The sequence below is a fragment of the Pseudorca crassidens genome, chromosome 8 (assembly GCF_039906515.1).
Source record: "Pseudorca crassidens isolate mPseCra1 chromosome 8, mPseCra1.hap1, whole genome shotgun sequence".
Classification (NCBI taxonomy): Eukaryota; Metazoa; Chordata; class Mammalia; order Artiodactyla; family Delphinidae; genus Pseudorca; species Pseudorca crassidens.
In genome coordinates, this window is record NC_090303.1 from 87,426,343 (window position 1) to 87,443,991 (window position 17,649).

A 17,649-nucleotide genomic window follows, 5' to 3' on the forward strand; every position below is an offset into this window, starting at 1 on the left:
TAATTATTTTATTGAAAGAACCTAAAGGTTTTAAGAAAATGGGAAGGGTATTTTAAAGATAACTTTAGCTAGGCATTTTTTATATATTCAACTTTGTTGTCCTCGAGGAAGGAGGTATTACTATCTTCCTTTAACATGAGAAAAACTGAGATGTGGAAAAGCACACAGGAGACCTGAAATGACCTGATCTGATTTCCAAGGCCATGGTTCTTAAACCTCCTGAAGAATGACACCACCACCACTCCAACGGGAATCAGTTTCCATTACATTACTCACCTTTGTGGTCATATAAGGACAGTTTTTAAAAATCATATTACTCATAATTATTTTAAAAGAAGCTCACTTTTTATTTGTTTTCATTATGTCAAGTCAGAGTTTGCCAGAGTCAAACCGGCCCTTTCCCAAAGTGGTTTGGCTTTCAGTGGCCCTAAATGTTTCTCTGAACCTGGCCATTCACAAACACTCAGATTTATCTTCATGTAGGCTGACACAAAGGTAATGCTATACAATTCTAGCTTAGAAAATTACTTAATAATTTAATATATAAGGCCATTATATTACTGAGGGAAAGTTGATAAGAACCTCAGATAATGGGTGAGAATAAATGGGAAACTGAGATGGTTCTAGATAAAGTGATTTGAGGAAATGATTTATCTAAAATTGAACTATGACCATTACACACAGACAATATCTGCATACTATTGCAATGTACTTGACTCAGACTGTTTCAAACACTGGAAGAGAAAAATGAGCGACTACAACCTCAAAGGTCATTTTTAATGCTAATGATGAATTTTATTTTAATGCATCATACTTTGTCAGGACATGCTGAACCAGCATTCAAAATACTGTTTACTACTCATTTTTTAAACGGAAAAGCTGAGCCAGTAATCCAACAAACTAATTATTATACTATTAAAAATAATGACAAAACAAGTATACAGCTTTCTATTAATAAGACTTTACCAAAATAAAAGTACAAGGCAAGCTTAATAAAATTTCTCAGCTCAAATTATTTCAAATCCTGGAAGGAAATGTACATGCATTGAGATCCCCAAATAAACACATAAAGATGAATGTACATTAATATAACCATATTACATTCACATATAATATGTATCTATATGTAACATCTATATATGTATATAGAGATGTAATATCTATATGTATAACAGATAAAGAGTTAGCATTTATTAATGCTTACTTTGTACCAGGTACAGTTCTAAGCACTCGACAGGTGTAATTCATTTAATCCTCACAAAAACCCTATCAAATTACTGTATTTCAGATGAGGAAGCTGAGGCACACAGAAGTTAGGTAAAGCTAAGGCTTACAGAACTTGTAAGTAATTTGCCCGAGGTCACAAAGCCAGTGAGAGGTGTAGCCAGGCAGGCTGACTTCGGAGCCTGCATTCTTACAGAAGATAAACCCATGAACAAACACACACAAACACATAATATATATATATACTACTAGAATGTAAGCCGGAGGGTAAGAACTTTGTCTTAGGCACCACTGTAACCGAGACACTAAATAGTGCCTGGCTCTTGGCAGGCATTCAATAAATATTTTTGAAAGAAATGAATAGAGTTTAATATGATGGAACACAGGTACCCTTGATATAATGGTAATTTAGAAAGAAATGGCACTGTCTTGGAATGCTGAATGACTGAAATCTAGCAAACCTACAGTGTATCAGTATTATTTAACCAGCATTAAGACTTGGTTCTGAATACAACCAAGAGGACATTTATTTTGCTCATCTATGTTTCTACATAAATATCATTTAAAATGTCATTCAGAATTTAACAATCAATGTTTCCTTCCTTTCCACAAGAATACTTATAAAAAGTGATTAAAGCACACTAAAATTTACTCACGATCTGGGGGCATTTTCCTGCATGGCTTCAAAATGATGCCTAAGGGAAAAAACTCAGCCCATAACCGGAAGCCTACAACTATTATGAGGGATTACCCATAGCTGTAATCTTAAATGGTTCTCATCTCCCCCTTCCAGACGATCACCTCTCCTTTACACATTGCATATTACTTTGTACCTCGAGTCCCTATTTCAAGTCTCACTTGAGAACAAGTTCTACCTGTCCTGGATTTTCTCGGACCATTTTCTTATCAAATACATTCTCTTACTGCACTGAAAAAATAGATCTATATTTGAAAAGAATTCTGGTTTTAGTTCACAAGTTAACGTCACCATATCCTTGGCCCACACACCTCCCTCCCTCAGGAATACACAATTAAACTCCCCAGGAGGAAGTTACACGACACCCCAAAGCACCCTTGTCTTGCATCTAACTAGAAGGACCCATGGCCTCTTTTTTATCTGTCTTAAACTGAATATTTAGAGGCATCCTAAACTACAATAATCATCTTTTTATCTTAAAGTATACATCAATTGTCAAAACATTCAAAATACAACTGAACAATGATGGGAGCAGGGAGGCAGAGACACACACCACTGAACTGTGCCATATCAGCAGGGCTTGAAAATAAACTGTTTTATAGAAGTAGTGGAAGGAAATGCCCATGCATGACCTGTTACTACTGAAGACGTGTTTTGAAAATACCTACATCCCTCTCCCTTGTGAACATACACTGGATGGGTGCTGCAGTTGTTTATTTACTGAGATGCTGGAGGAAGACCACAGAGTTCTCGGAGGAAAAACGAACCAGAGGTCAAATGCAGGTATCTCTGGGGCAAATCCCTTTCATCAGCCCAGCGGGGCAAGACAGCAACTTAAGCACTGGCCTCACCCCGTTGGGCCTGAGCCAGGGACAGATGACAACATGAGATGGCTGCCTCCTGAAGACAGGAAACCAGGACAACATTCCCTGGTTCAGGGCCCTGGTCTCTGAAGAAATGACAGCATCCTAGTATACTAACGAATACAAAAGATACATCAAGCCTTTTACAGTGTTTTGCACTTATGTTTCTTTTTGTTAAAAGACACATTTTTGCCAGGACACATATTTTGAAACTGTCCTTGTTCAGTTGGTAAGTCTTGGCAAACTTTTGACCAGAGAGAGAGAAGATATTACCATTCTCCTTTCTAAGATTTGTAGGGCAAAGAATCAATACTTTTCTTCTTTTCTATTTCAAAGGACTTTCAAGCTTGAACCAAACTGCAACCTCTCACCCTCCACCTGCATTATGCCTCTCAAACATACACAGATACACATACCATCTAACTCACTCCAGTGTTTTTTATGGTAGATGTTTGAATGTTAAAGCTTAGCAGACTACTCCATCAATCCTAGAGTAAACATTTTTAAAGAAAGAATAATTATACAAAGTCCTTTATTGTTTTTTAAATCAAGTAGTCTTTGAATTTTTAATCATTTTTGATTCCCATATTGAGCTGCTAATTTGACTGATGCATAAAGGTTAATGACTGCTGTCTTTATAAACTTTGGTTGTTATCATTACATAATTGTGCTTTTTTAATTGTTTAGCGCTTACAACCTTCATTTGTACCTTTTCTCATATTTTTGTTTGGTACAGCTTTGCCAATCCATTAATTTTTTAACTTTTATTAAGATTAAAACAAATTAAGTGTATGTCACATAAATAATACATAGCTCTTGCTCTGTGTGTGTGTGTGTGTGTGTGTGTGTGTGTGTGTGTGTGTGTGTGAATATAATCTGGCAGCCTTGATCTTTAAATGGATAATTGTGGCCAGGCACAATTATTAACAGTAAGAAACTGATAAACCTAATTTTCTTTCCTTTTATATTACATTTACTATTAATCTTACTTTGCTGTTATTTCTTTTTACCCTTTCCTTATTTTCCCAGTTATATCAAGTTACTACACATTCTCTTCCCCTCTCAGAAAGATCTTTGGTACTTTTCTGTGAGATTTGTGGTCATCCTCTTCCTGAACATTCACAAACGCTTTTTTCCCTACTACTGTTTAAAAACAAAATTCCTACTACTTTCTCAACCACCACCCTCTGCAAACTCAGTAAGATGAAATCACTTGAATACTTTGACTGCCCACCCCCAACTCTTAGCTAAGAGTTCAGAGCTTTTAAATTCATACAATTCCTAGTTTTCAATTAAGAATTACTCTTCATTTTCAAGAATCCTTATTAGCAGCTTTGTTAGATGTTCCCCGTCTATCATCCATGTATACAGTACAAAGGTTGATTCTCATGGGTGCTGCTTCTCCTCTCTACCTTTCCCTATTTAAGATCTCTGCTATAATTAATTTGTAATTTGGTTCGAATTCTTTAAGAATCTTCCTAAGATGGACCACCGTGTCAGATACTTAGCCGTGACTCGGCTTCACACCCCTCTTTATCGTCTGCTTTGTGAAGTGGCAGCGGGAGTCTCTAAATCCCATTCTGGTTTGCAGCTGGGTTCCTGTTAGGCTCTGCCAATAGAGGGCGACAGAGGGAGACCGCAGGCTGGAGGAGGGAAAAGGAACTCTCCAGTTTGCAGTCCACGCCTTGCAGCATTGCTCTGGCCTCACTGCTTCAGGCTAGCAGCAGCACTTGTTCCTACAGCAGCAGTCCAATCCAGTTTGCAGTCTGCTCAAACCTGCAACCTAACTGCACCTCACTCTGGAAACACCAGCCCTGCCTCCCGGTAGGCTCCTCAAATATCTTGAGTCCCAGACCCACTGGCCTCCCCTCCTCTAGACTACAGTTCCACAGCGCCCTCCTTCAAGCATCAATGTTTTCAATCCTGCTGCTTCCTGCCACTGCTACCTCTGGGATAGCTTAGAGCTGCAGTGGCCAATACAGTCAACATCAGCCACACGTGGCTGTCAAGCCCAAATTTGATTTGTCCAAACTGAGACGTGCTGTTAGTATAAAATACATACTGGATTTTTAATACTGAGTATGAAAATAAGAATGTAGTAGGACTAATATGTTTTATAGTGATTATATGTTAAAATATAATATTTTGAATATACTGGGGAAAATAAAATCTTAGAATTTGTTTTGATGTGGCTACTAGAAAAATTTTAATTACATAGATGGCTCACATTACATCTCTACTGAACAGCCCTGCCTTTGAGTTGTGTTGTTGTTGTTCTGCATTAACAATTCTTGCATTAAATTCTCTCTGTAAAAATAACTGATGAGTTTTGTCTCCTTAGTGGATTCTGGCTGCTGTTCACATTAATAAGTTCTCCAAATCCTAGCATATCTGTGAGTCTCTCTTTCACCCTGACAGGCATATGAGAGCTCAACAAAGAATTGGGGGGTTTCAGTCCTTTCTCAGGAATCCCTAGATGTCACTCTGCCTTCTAGCTTCCAGTTTGGCAAAGAAAAGCCTAAACCAGACTGACCTCCTTTTCCTTTACAAATCAGTGGTTCTTTCTGTCAGGAAGCTTGTAAGGTTTTCTCTTCATCCTTAGAGTTCAGAAATTCTAGCAGTCTATGACTAGGTGTGCATCTTTTCTCATCAATCCCCCTGGAATAAAGAGAGGCCTCTCAATTTGCAGACTACAGTCTTTCTTCAGCTCAGTGAAATGTTTTTATATCATTTAATTATCACTGCTCCTCTCTCTCTTCCCTTTATTTCCACCTAGAATTTAGTCTATTTCATCAAATATACAGGGTTATTTCACCCTCATCCTTCAATATGAAATCAAGATGCCTCTTAAAATCAATGTGTCTTACCACCAACAACCAAGTGGCAACAGTTGCCAGTGCTACAAACATCAAAAGCACCATTCAAATATTTCAACAGTTCTTGCTAGAAGCACCTTTTTTGAGTGTCCTTCTCCCTGGCTGCTACTGCTTTTCATCTCCTACTCACCAGGGCTCAGGCCCAGCTGTCCGGTTATGTTAAGCAGAGATGCCCGCTGAATGGTGGGAGATGAAGCAGTCTCCACCCTGTGGCCCAGTGGTATACCACAGGCTGAGACCTTGTCAGCCCCCTGTCAAGGGAACCAAGAGAAAGTCTCTCTGTTCCCGTCTCCCACCCTCTACCCACCCAGACAACAGAGACAGAGAAATCAAAAGCTTCTCTCAGGAACATTCAAATACACTGGGGCCAACTTGTGCTGTGCCGAAACTAACCTACTGGCTCTCACCCATCCATCAGATGCTCTACTAAGAAAAAGCACCTGGGAATTAGACTGAAATTGCAATGAGAGGACAATGGAGATGCTTTCAAGCCTCCAACTCCATAGAATCCTTTCCACCTTTAAAATTTCTACTAAAGTGCTTGCTTCGGCAGCACGTATACTAAAATTGGAACGATACAGAGAAGATTAGCATGGCCCCTCCGCAAGGATGACATGCAAATTCGTGAAGCGTTCCGTATTTTTTCAGCTCAGGGCTTTGTGACCACCTAGAGGGGTGGGGTAGGGAGGGTGGGAGGAAGGGAGACGCAAGAGGAAAGAGATATAGGGACATGTGTATATGTATAACTGATTCACTTTGTTATACAGCAGAAACTAACACACCGTTGTAAAACAATTATACTCCAATAAAGATGTTCAAAAAAATTTTTATTATACCTTTTTTTCCCCACATTAAAGAGTTACAGAAAGTTCTCTACATATGAACCTAAGTTGCAAACTTTCAAAGATGCAAACGTGCATTCCATCAACGTCAGGCATGAGTTGAAATTGCAGCTTGCCCTCCGTCTCCTATTGCTGACGATCCTTCAGCTCTGCCATATCCCCCCTCCTCTTCCTCCTCCAGTAACTCTCCTTGCCTGTTCACTCGATGCCAGCCCGTGTGCCAGCTGTTGTACTATACTACTGTACTTTTCAAGGTACTGTACCATAAGATTAAAAATATTTTGTTTTTTGTTTTTTATGTATTACTTGTGTGAAAAGTATTATAAACCTATGACAGTACAGTACTATATAGCCGATTGTGTTAGTTGGGTACCTAGGCTAACTTTGTCGGACTTATGAACAAACTGGACTTATGAACACGCTCTTGGAATGGAACTCGTTCGTATGTAGGGGACTTACTGTACTTACAGCATTTTAGGGCAGAGTTAAGAGATTAAACGTGCTGGATGGGGCAATCTCGGGCACTGTACATTAATTCTTATGGAAACCATTTTCCTATTTTCGTCTCTACACTCTAAGCTGCATTTTCCTAAAAAGAAGCATAGCCCCCCCACCCCATACTGCAAGGACTATGAAGTCTTTCTAGATATATACAGGGTGAAAACTACTAATACCAGAACACAGTCAAATAAGAGCAATTTTTACATGGGGACAGAACAACATGGTCCGGTTCTGCAGCTCACAGATCATCATCAGGCATAACTGAGGGACAGGCCTTGGGGAATCAACGGATAGAAGACACCCTATATCGCAGAGCTCTGCTTTTAGTATCACACGGTAGTAAGTTCAAGATTAAACTCCACAGCAAGCACCTGTTCTATAATGCTGGTGAAATGCTCAGCCAATTGCTGTAAAGTCCAGTCTAGCTGAGAGAAGAGGGCACCCTCTTCGGAAAACTGAAGAGAAAATGAAGTTGTACGTGAAACAGAGGGACAACCCGCCTCCAGCAATTTTGTGCCCAAAACACTATTTGAAACCCACTCCAACAAAAGGATAGTCAAATTTTGTATCACTGAGCACAGTCACAACTGTTATTATTAGCTAGTTAGACACAAGCTTGAGAAAAGAATCTCCGTCAGTCGCACTTCTGAATAAAGACGGCCCTATATTTTTTACTTCAACTACCCTGTAACCTCAAAAGAAATATCAAGAGTGGAAGGGGCCTTCTCCGTGAGACCAGGCTCATCTTTCTGTTTTAAGTCACCTTGGTCCACACAGGAAGCACAACAGACAGCCTCAGCACCCACCACGCCCACCCCACGCTGCACTCTCCCTAGGTAACAACGATCCATGCTCATGCCTCTCTGACACTATTCACCAGCTAAAAATCCATTCCTTGGCAGACGTTTTATTTCTAGCCTTCCCTATGAAATCATGCTAAAGAAAAAACAAACTCTAATAAAAACACATTGATCTGAAAGCCACATTAAGCAAGTATACTGGATTTCACTTCTTTTTTGTGTGTGTGGTACGCGGGCCTCTCACTACTGTGGCCTCTCCCGTTGCGGAGCACAGGCTCCGGACGCGCAGGCTCAGCGGCCATGGCTCACCGGCCCAGCCGCTCCGCGGCATGTGGGATCCTCCCGGACCGGGGCACGAACCCGTGTCCCCTGCATCGGCAGGAGGACTCTCAACCACTGCGCCACCAGGGAAGCCCGATTTCACTTCATTTTAATTTTCACCTTAAACATAAAATGAGATGGCAGAAACACATATCAAAAGAGCAAATGATATGAAATTCGGTATGATTTTACCTACTGTCACTTTATGGTAACTCCTATTCATTCCCTTGATATTTCCCATCTCTTACAAGTTAAATCACAGACATACTTTAAGAAGTAAAAATTATCATTCAGAACTCACATCAATGGCAAAAATAAACAAAATGGAGGTGCAAAATGAAAAAGCATTAAAAAGTACTTATCAGGAATTTACTATGCACACCATAGTGTGAGGACAAGGAATCAGGCCAGAAGACAGAGCAGAACAGCGAGGCCTTGCTCTTGAGAAGTCTGCTGGAACACAGTTCCAACTATTCCAACAAGAGCATTCAGGCCCATGTGGTCCTCTCACTCTCTATTCCATTTAATTTGTTATTATTAGTATTGAAGACTTTAACATATAACTTATGTCATCCAAATGAAAAAATGCATAACATCAACTAATTATAACTATTTATGGAGTACCTCCTTATGCCAGGTATTTTATTTCATTTAATCCTCACAAAAATCCCAGAGTAGTTGTTATTCACCTTTCAGAGCTGAAGAAACCAAAGCTGAGAGAAGTTAAACTGCTCAAAATCAAGTAGGAAAATATGTGGTGGCATCTGTATTCTACACTTGCGACTCCAGAAACCATGCGCAAGTCACTACACTACATGGTCTTGATTGTGTGAACTAAAACACTCAGCCAAAGCCCCCCAAAGTAAAATGTTCCACGTTCTGGTTCAAATATTAATACACGCGTCTAGGTTTTCCTCCCTCCCTTAACAAAGCCCTTCCTTCTTCAATCCATTTATGCAGGACACAACTCAACTGGCCCTAATGCAGTTGCAAACACAAACACAGGTACTGATATCACATGGCAATGAGTGGCTGGCTGACAGGCGATCCAGAATGTGCTTCCACGCTTTTCTTTTTCCACTCACAGACTCCTGAGGTCGAGAAATACTGCTACAGTGCTATTCCAAAGGTACAAATCTGTGCGTAAAATTACATTAAGTGAAGAAGGATAAACTAAAGATTATAGTCACACTGAGTATGACTACAAAACACCGTGTATAACATTGTACAAAAATTCAAAGAGGCTTGTGTTAGGTCTTTCTCCCTTTAGAGTTACTACAGCTGAGAAGGTAATAAATTATTGTTTAAGTGGCTTTGCAAAGGTACAAACGCCTATGATGAGCCCCAAAGTTAGCAGTTACAGAGGTGGCGACCCTCCCAAACCCCTTCACTAATCCGCAACGTAATTCTCAGTGAGGAGGAAAAGGAACTGAGAAGTTGGAGTGAGGAGGACGTGCGCTCACCAGGCTTTTGAAATGGACCGTTTACGATGGGGCAGTCTTTCCAGAAAAGCACAATGGCGTGGAAGCAGATCAAGAGAAAGGAACTGCAACATTAACTACAGCTAAGCACATCCTGGGCAAACTGCCTCCGCCTTACACCCATGTTTAACAACACAAGAACTTCGAAATGGCTAGGTAAACCACACCTACCTACACAAAGAAAACTATTTCCACAATGTTAACAACCATTTCTAAATTTCAATTATATTACAGGCCTGAGGAACTGAGGCTTTTAAATTATGCAATATTAGTCAGTGACATAGTGCTCCAATCCCACGCAGCACGAACCATGTTAGCTAAACCAACAAAATGAATAATTTAACTCCCAACCAGCAGGAATTCACTATGCCACCTTCATTATTTACCTCACAACACCCATTCCTCTCATTTTTGAAATAACAGCTGTAGGTGTTCAAGATGACCCCACCGGCTACTTACATAGATTCTGATCCACATATCATAGGAAAATTAATCCATCCTCTGTTCAAGGTAATCAAGGATGAAACATCAACCTTCGCTCTTACTGGTCTTCCTCATTAAATTCTAACCCATCAAATGTCAATAATCACTAATGCATAATATAATCAATAAAACCATACTTCAGATAAAGCTCATATGCTTTGTTATCTCCACTGCACAAAAAAAACCAATGTATCTCCTCAGCAATTGTGTATTTTCACACCTTTTGCTATCTGAATTTTCCTTCTTGCACCAGAAAAGGGATTTATTTTCTTTTTTTAAAAAAGGAACAATTTTGGACACAAAAACGCTTCTATCATTTTCCTCCCTGGGAAGAATTTTATGGCTTCTCACTGTAACTAACAGGGTTGTGAAAAGCAGCAAGAAACCAGATGTGTTCATGGCAATCCAGAACAAATTTTGTCACAGAGACCAAGACTTGAACTCAATCACTCTTTTACACTCAGCCGAATATCAAAGGTTTCCCAGTTAATCCACAGTTCACAGGAGGCCTATCTAGCTTCGATTTTGCAGCGATGATAGCCATCATGGAGATGTGAAAAACAGTCCCTGAATCAGATACTGCAGTTTTATAAGCAGCCAGAATTGTACTAACTCATATTCAACTCCTAGTTAAAATAATTTTGAGATAAATAAATACTGTCAAGGAAGAAAAATTTCAGGGATAACTATAAATTTCATTAAGATATATAGCAGATGTTACATGGAAGATGAATATTCATTATTCCATCTGGCTTCTACTGCAATCCATTTTATCTTTACAGTGATTTCCAAATATCCCAACTTAAAATGCTTACACTGTACAAAAATTCAACGACAACACGTTTGTGGTGCAAACAGTTTGTCATTTTTTGCTTAGTTAGACATGACTAAGTTTGTTAATGTATTTTGACAGACTTGCATAATATCCTAAAATGTTTTGAACAATGAAGTTTAGGCCGCAATGCAATATTAATGAGTGAATAATGTTCTTGAATATAAGGTTTAATATTTAATGATTCAGAGTGCTGCCTGGATTTGATGTAGGAGAAAAATGTGGTTTGGAATCACTGCATTTATCAGGGGACCTGTGCAAAAGACTATGGACTCCAGGCAAACCTTTAACCTAAACTTTGAGCTGGGGTCTCAAGGTGTGAAATTGATGCTTCGCCAGCTGAATCTCTAGCGCCTATCAGTATTCACAATATCACACCATTTATCAAGTGTCATTCACCAGAATTTTAAAATTACTAGGAACTCACAGGTCTGTGTCAAGAAGTGAAAAAAAAAGGAGAATTAGTGTAAAAATAACATTGTGTGGTCTACATTCAAATACATTTAGGAATCACATCTGCCAGCTGCATCAACATGTCAATTTGATTGTTCAGTAGCAAGTTCAGATCAAATAATGACTTATCTCCATATCTTCTATAAAGAGAAGTTCCTGATCTAAAAAATTTCACAGAGAAATTGGTTCAATGTGTCCATCTAATCCAATGAATGGATAATCTGCACCCATTATAGGACTTGCCTCATTTGCAAACAATACTATGTCTCAAAAATAAGCATAAAAAGAGCAACAAGAGCAGGATTTACTGAAATCAGTTAAATAATACTCAAAACCACAGAGCTATGAAGAAAGGACTGTAAAGCCCTCCTAACTGGAATGTTAACATTACTGTGGTTTTAGAACACCAGTCAAAGGATGAAAATAATGCCCAATTTCCAACATTCATCTGCATTTACAGTTCACAACAGCCATGTCAATAATCACTAAAAATCTAGGTTTAGACTTGACTCTGCCACATACTGAATTTCTCAATATAACCTCTCTAAGCTGCTGGTTTTCTCATAGGAAGATGGGCATAGTAACACCCTATATCACACGATTGTTATAGAATCAAATTAAATAATATTGGTAAGCACTAGGTCAAACAAAAAGCATTAATACCAATGTGAGTAAACAAAGAAAATCCTGGGTAACATTTACCGAGCACCTGCAATGCTCTTGGGAAGGGCCTGCACAGAACACATCACTGACATGATCACCATGGTGGTTAGAACACAAAGAACAGGCAATGGCAATCTCTGTTGCCTCATTTAGTTCCTACAGTAAAGGTGGAAAATAAGCACAAAATAATAGAAGAATCTACACAAATATACGGGTGAAATATTTTCTCACCTAAACTTCTATTTAATGTCATATTTCGATAGTTTACAAAGTATCTTCATTTGGAAAAAAGACAAAGTAACAGTGATACTCAATGCTCTATTAATCAATTTGATATAACATGTTTTAATCACTGATTAAAGTATTTATTGAGCATTTATTATGTGCTTAGTGTACAAAGCATTGTTTTAAAAATAAAATCAGTGATTCCACCATCAACCACAGTTAACATCCCTTCCTTTATATCATGACATTTAAATAATGCTATTAAGTTCACTCTATTCCATTTTTACCAGATCAGCAATTGTATCACCAATTATTTCAAAAAGAAATAAAACTGCTTTCAAATACATACTGTAGAAAACCTGAAAAGTTTGCCAATGATAGATAATAGTCTTAGTTCACTATAAGATCTTAATTACCACCACTGTCAGGGAAGAGTCCCTTTTTTCTGTTAAACCATTTAAAAGAATTGATGCTACAAATTCAATGAAAACTAATTAATATCTCCTAAGCACCGGTCCTGATGCTCCTGCAGGTAATGATGGTGTCTCTTTAAGGGAACACAGATTCAGTAATTAGACTTTTCTCAAGTATGAATAACAGACAAAAAGGCAGGTACTCACTTAGTATTTTTTTACACACCCCAATCCAAAAATATATATTAAGTTACATCAGCTTTTATGATTATTCTCTAGTTTACAATGTACTTAAGGGCAGAACAGAATGCTTAGTAAAATGACAGGAAGAATACACAACAAACTGTTAATGATGCTTACCACTGGGGAGCAAGATGGGGTACTGGGCTTATTTTTTTCCAGTTTTGCGATGCTGACATTTTTACGCAAATACGTTACGTTTGAATAAAATATGTTAGAGCAGCACTGACTATTAGAAATATAATGCAAACTAAAAACATAGTTTTAAATTTTCTAAAAGCCACATCAAAAAAAGTAAGAAAGAACAAAGTCAAATTAATTTTAACAACATGTAATATTTTATTTAGCCCAATATATCCAAAATATTGTCATTGCCTCATGTAATCAATACAAATTATTAAAGAGATATTTTATATTTTTTTCATATTGAGTTTTTGCAACCTGGTGGGTATTTTACACTTAGAGCAGATACCAATTTGGACCAATGACACTTCAAGTGCTTAACAGTACAGGGCTACAAAAAGTTTCAAAGGCATATCTAGGCATAAGTTAGGTATTTTTCTTCCTAAATTGCAAAGCAGTATGGAGGTGCTCATTAAAAGCTTCTCTCGTATCAGTTCTCAGCTCATGGCATGCTACTCTCTCACTGTTGATTTCTCAGATCTTTATCCAACCCATGCATGTTATTTACCTTCTTGGTACATAAATAAGAATTCATAAAATTACATATTTCATGTGCAATGCCACTGACTGTTTTCATTTCAGGGCTTTAACTACATGAGTAGAAGTGGCTACTGCTAATCACTTGGATCTCTTTTCAGAATATCTTTAAAAAGCCAAACACAATTACATCCCTTTCCCACATACATAACACTGCAATATTCCAGCAGTGGAGACCCATGGACTTTACAGAGGGTCTCCCAGCCCTTGAAAATGATTCTCTCAGCAAGCAAAAATAAATAAATAAATAAGTGAAGGCACCAATACATAAGGACAACCATCAATTTTAGAACTTATATTACCTAAAAGGAATATTTTTCAAATTAAAAGCTATGTTACCTTTTTAAAATCACTTGTTACTCTAAAAAGAAAAAAAAAAGTTCTCATTTCTCCCATTTAGCACTTTAGGAACTAGACCTGGGCACACCCTTGGAAAAATACAAACAATGGCTCATGCAAAAGAGAACAAGTTCATCTAGCTTCCTTTAGCTTATTTTTCCTGTATTTTCACCAGTATAAAGATTTTCTATACTCCTTAGAAAGGATAAAGGCAAGAAGAAATGAGAAAGGGCATTTGAAGAAAACACAGTATAACCAGAGAATACCTAATTCTCTGAAATGGATGGATGGATGGATAGATGGATGGACGGATGGATGGATAAGACAAACAAATTTATGCAGCATTTACTATGATTCTGTGTGAGTCACTGAGCTAACAACTTTACATGGAATAGCCCATTTAATCCTCAAAATAACCCTGAAAATAACCCATGGTGGGTGTTATTACTGTCCTCCATCTAACAGATGAGTAAACTGACCCTTGAAGAAGTTAAGTAATTACTAATGTGGTCTCCAAGCCAGTAACCCTTAAAGCTGGAATTCAAACCCAAGCAGTCTGATCTCTGAGACCACACTCTTAACCAACATACTCTACTGCTCTTCAGTTCAAAGAGAGAAAGGAGTTCTCTGTAAGAATAAGCATTTTGTATTGAAAGTTTAATGTGTGCCAGGTACTCTATACACATTATCTTATTTAATCTTCATTTAAAAACAATCTCATCAGGTAAGTATTCCTATTAACCCAATTTCATAACTAAGGAGACTGAGGTGTAGAAGGATGAGTGACCTACACAGGATCACAGATCATTAAGAGGCAAAGCCGGGCTTCCCTGGTGGCGCAGTGGTTGAGAGTCCGCCTGCCGATGCAGGGGACACGGGTTTGTGCCTTGGTCCGGGAAGATCCCACATGCCGCGGAGTGGCTGGGCCCGTGAGCCATGGCCGCTGAGCCTGCGCGTCCGGAGCCTGTGCTCCGCAACGGGAAAGGCCACAGCAGTGAGAGGCCCACATACCGCAAAAAAAAAAAAAAAAAAAAAAAGGCAAAGCCAGCATTTGGATCAGATCTCTACTCCAAAGACAATGAATGTTTGGTCCTTATTTTTTTCCCCTCATAATTTAGGTGGGTTTGTAATTAGTATAATGGTAGAAATCCATGATGATTAGGCTTTCCTAATACTGAATAATTTTATTTGTAGTACCTAACAATTCACAAAAAGCATGCTTTATATAGAGATACCCTGGATGAAGGTAAGCACTACCAAAGAAAGACCACTCATATAAGACTACCAGAGGATACAACACTAATTTCTAAATCATTTTTAGCTTACTTTAATAGAATTAACTCAGAATGGGAGTACTATTTAAATAGGGATACATTTACAAATTTTTTCTTTTCAACTATCTACAGAACCCTCATTAAAACTGCTCTTCCATTTAATGTCAAATAAAGATGCCTCTGGAACTCTTTGTATACAACACACTCACACTGGCAGTAAATGTTGCAATGATATTACCTTAACGTTCATTTAAATAGTGATTGCACAAGAATGAAAATGAAAATGAGTGACACTGCTATAAGTTTCATTATGGTTTCCAAGATGAAATGACTAAGTCACTGAAAAATAAAACACATATTTGAATTTCTAGGAGTTGCAGTATGTTCCTATGCCTGGGAATGGGGTGACAAAAGAAGTAACCAATGAGATCAATTCAGATAGTTTTTGAAAAAATCAATTCTAAAAGCATTAAGCATCTATGTATTAAAATTAATCACGATAATCCTCAGAAAGCAGATTCTCAACTAAGATAAATCTTCATAGACAATATACAACATGATTTGCAGAACACAGAACTTGAAACTCCCATTATTGCCAATTCTTAAAAATTCCTTTAAGACCCACGTTTACAGGGCTAAAGGAGTACAGAATTGGCAAACATGCTCCTAAAATAGCCAGAGACCTGTTTGCTTTTAAAGAAAAATGGGCTTCAAATGGTAAATTAACCTCTCTGAGTCTGGGTCATTCCAATGGGAAGACAAAATAAAGCATTATTTTTTAAAAGCAAAGTTACGAATAACAAATACCACCACAGAGGTTTTTTTTTTTTTTAATCTGTGTGAGATACATAAAACTAGTTAAATAACTCACATAGCTCAAGAATTTAACAATTGAGGGAATGATCATTTTGTCAGTGTCCTGTATATATGACAGTGAAGAGGTACCATGTGGCTGTAAAGACCAAGTTCACTTCCTTCCTTACCATGAGAAGGCACTATAATCTGAGTTCCTTGTCACGTTCAAATGTAGTCTTCTGTTTTATACCTGCGGAGGCTCAGTGCTTCAACTCAAGATCTTGCCCATAGTAATCTGCCACCTTTAAGTGGCTACTCTTTGGCCCATTTGTTTTACTATTACAAATGTACCTACTTAGCTAAAAATAGATGAATAGGGACATATGACATTATTTTTACAAATCAATTAAATCCTAGCCTTAACCCTTTTTATACTTCAAGCCACAATCATTGAAGAATCCTGATGAAAATAACTTCCATCAGAAAATCAACATTTAGAATTTTGGACCTAGAAGATACTTTAAAGATTTAATAGGAGAATTCATTTACTGCTGCGGAAAAACTATAAAACACCACCATACCCATCAATTTACAGAGATATATCTATCAATCAGTCTATTCATCTATTATGGATTGAATTGTGTCCCTCCCAAAATTCATACGTTGAAGCCCTAACCCCTATCACCTTAGAAGGTACCCTAGTACCTTAGAAGGTTATTGATAATAATCCAAAATGATCTGACAAGTATTTACTCGGTGCCTAAACTCTCATGGCACTCACTCAGTAAAAAAAAGACTACACAGTCCATCCTACTAACCACTGCTAAAACTAATGAAAATACTAGCTAAATAAACAGACATAATAAGGCATGGTCATCTGGGCATAATGCAACTCAGCACTGGTTTTATTACTGTAGTCCCAAAATTTGCAACAATGAGACAAAAGCAGAGACTCATACTGGTAGTGAGTTAACTAGCACAATTTCTTGAAGGTAATTTGGCAACAATAATATTCTGTATAACCTTTGACCTAGTAATTTCACTTATAAAAATCTACCCTAAGGAAATAATACTGGGTATGTATAAATTTAATAAATATGTATAAATTTAATAACAAGGATATTCAAAGCAGTGTGTTCATAATAGTGACACATTTTGAACCATTTATTTGGAAGCCTCAAGGTCTTATATAAAAGTGAACTACCATGAAATTACCTATTAACAAAACATGTCCATGATACAGCTTAATAATAAAAATAAAGCAGCTCAGAAAAATAGGGACAATATGACACCACTTCTATTATTTTCCCCCTTCATATGTATGCCTGTGTACCAAAATATTTACAACAATTCTGTGTGAATTAGTAGGATTATGGCCATTTTCATCTTCTTTATTTTGTTTAGCTGCTTATCTCTAATTTTCTATACAGTGTATGTTATCTTTGTAATTAGAAGAAACACTTCTTGTTACAATACTATCATGTGCCTTATGATTTTTGCTCTTATCCATAGATATTCTTAGTTACTAAGAAAATACTATGGATGAGGTTATGTTAGAACACAGAAAAGCAGGCCAGGCTGCAATAAAAAATCAACTATGGGACAAG

General features: G+C 37.7%; 1 protein-coding gene and 1 non-coding gene across 3 annotated transcripts in view; one reads left to right on the plus strand and one right to left on the minus strand.

The window, feature by feature from the left end:
• The window catches only part of CHCHD3 (coiled-coil-helix-coiled-coil-helix domain containing 3), a 288,144-nt gene that overhangs the window by 192,371 nt on the left and 78,124 nt on the right, over nt 1-17,649 (minus strand). The gene's annotated exons all lie outside the window — the stretch shown is intronic.
• LOC137229605 (U6 spliceosomal RNA) lies at nt 6,198-6,304 on the plus strand. Its single transcript, XR_010945762.1, has one exon. It is a non-coding gene; the product is annotated as a U6 spliceosomal RNA (small nuclear RNA).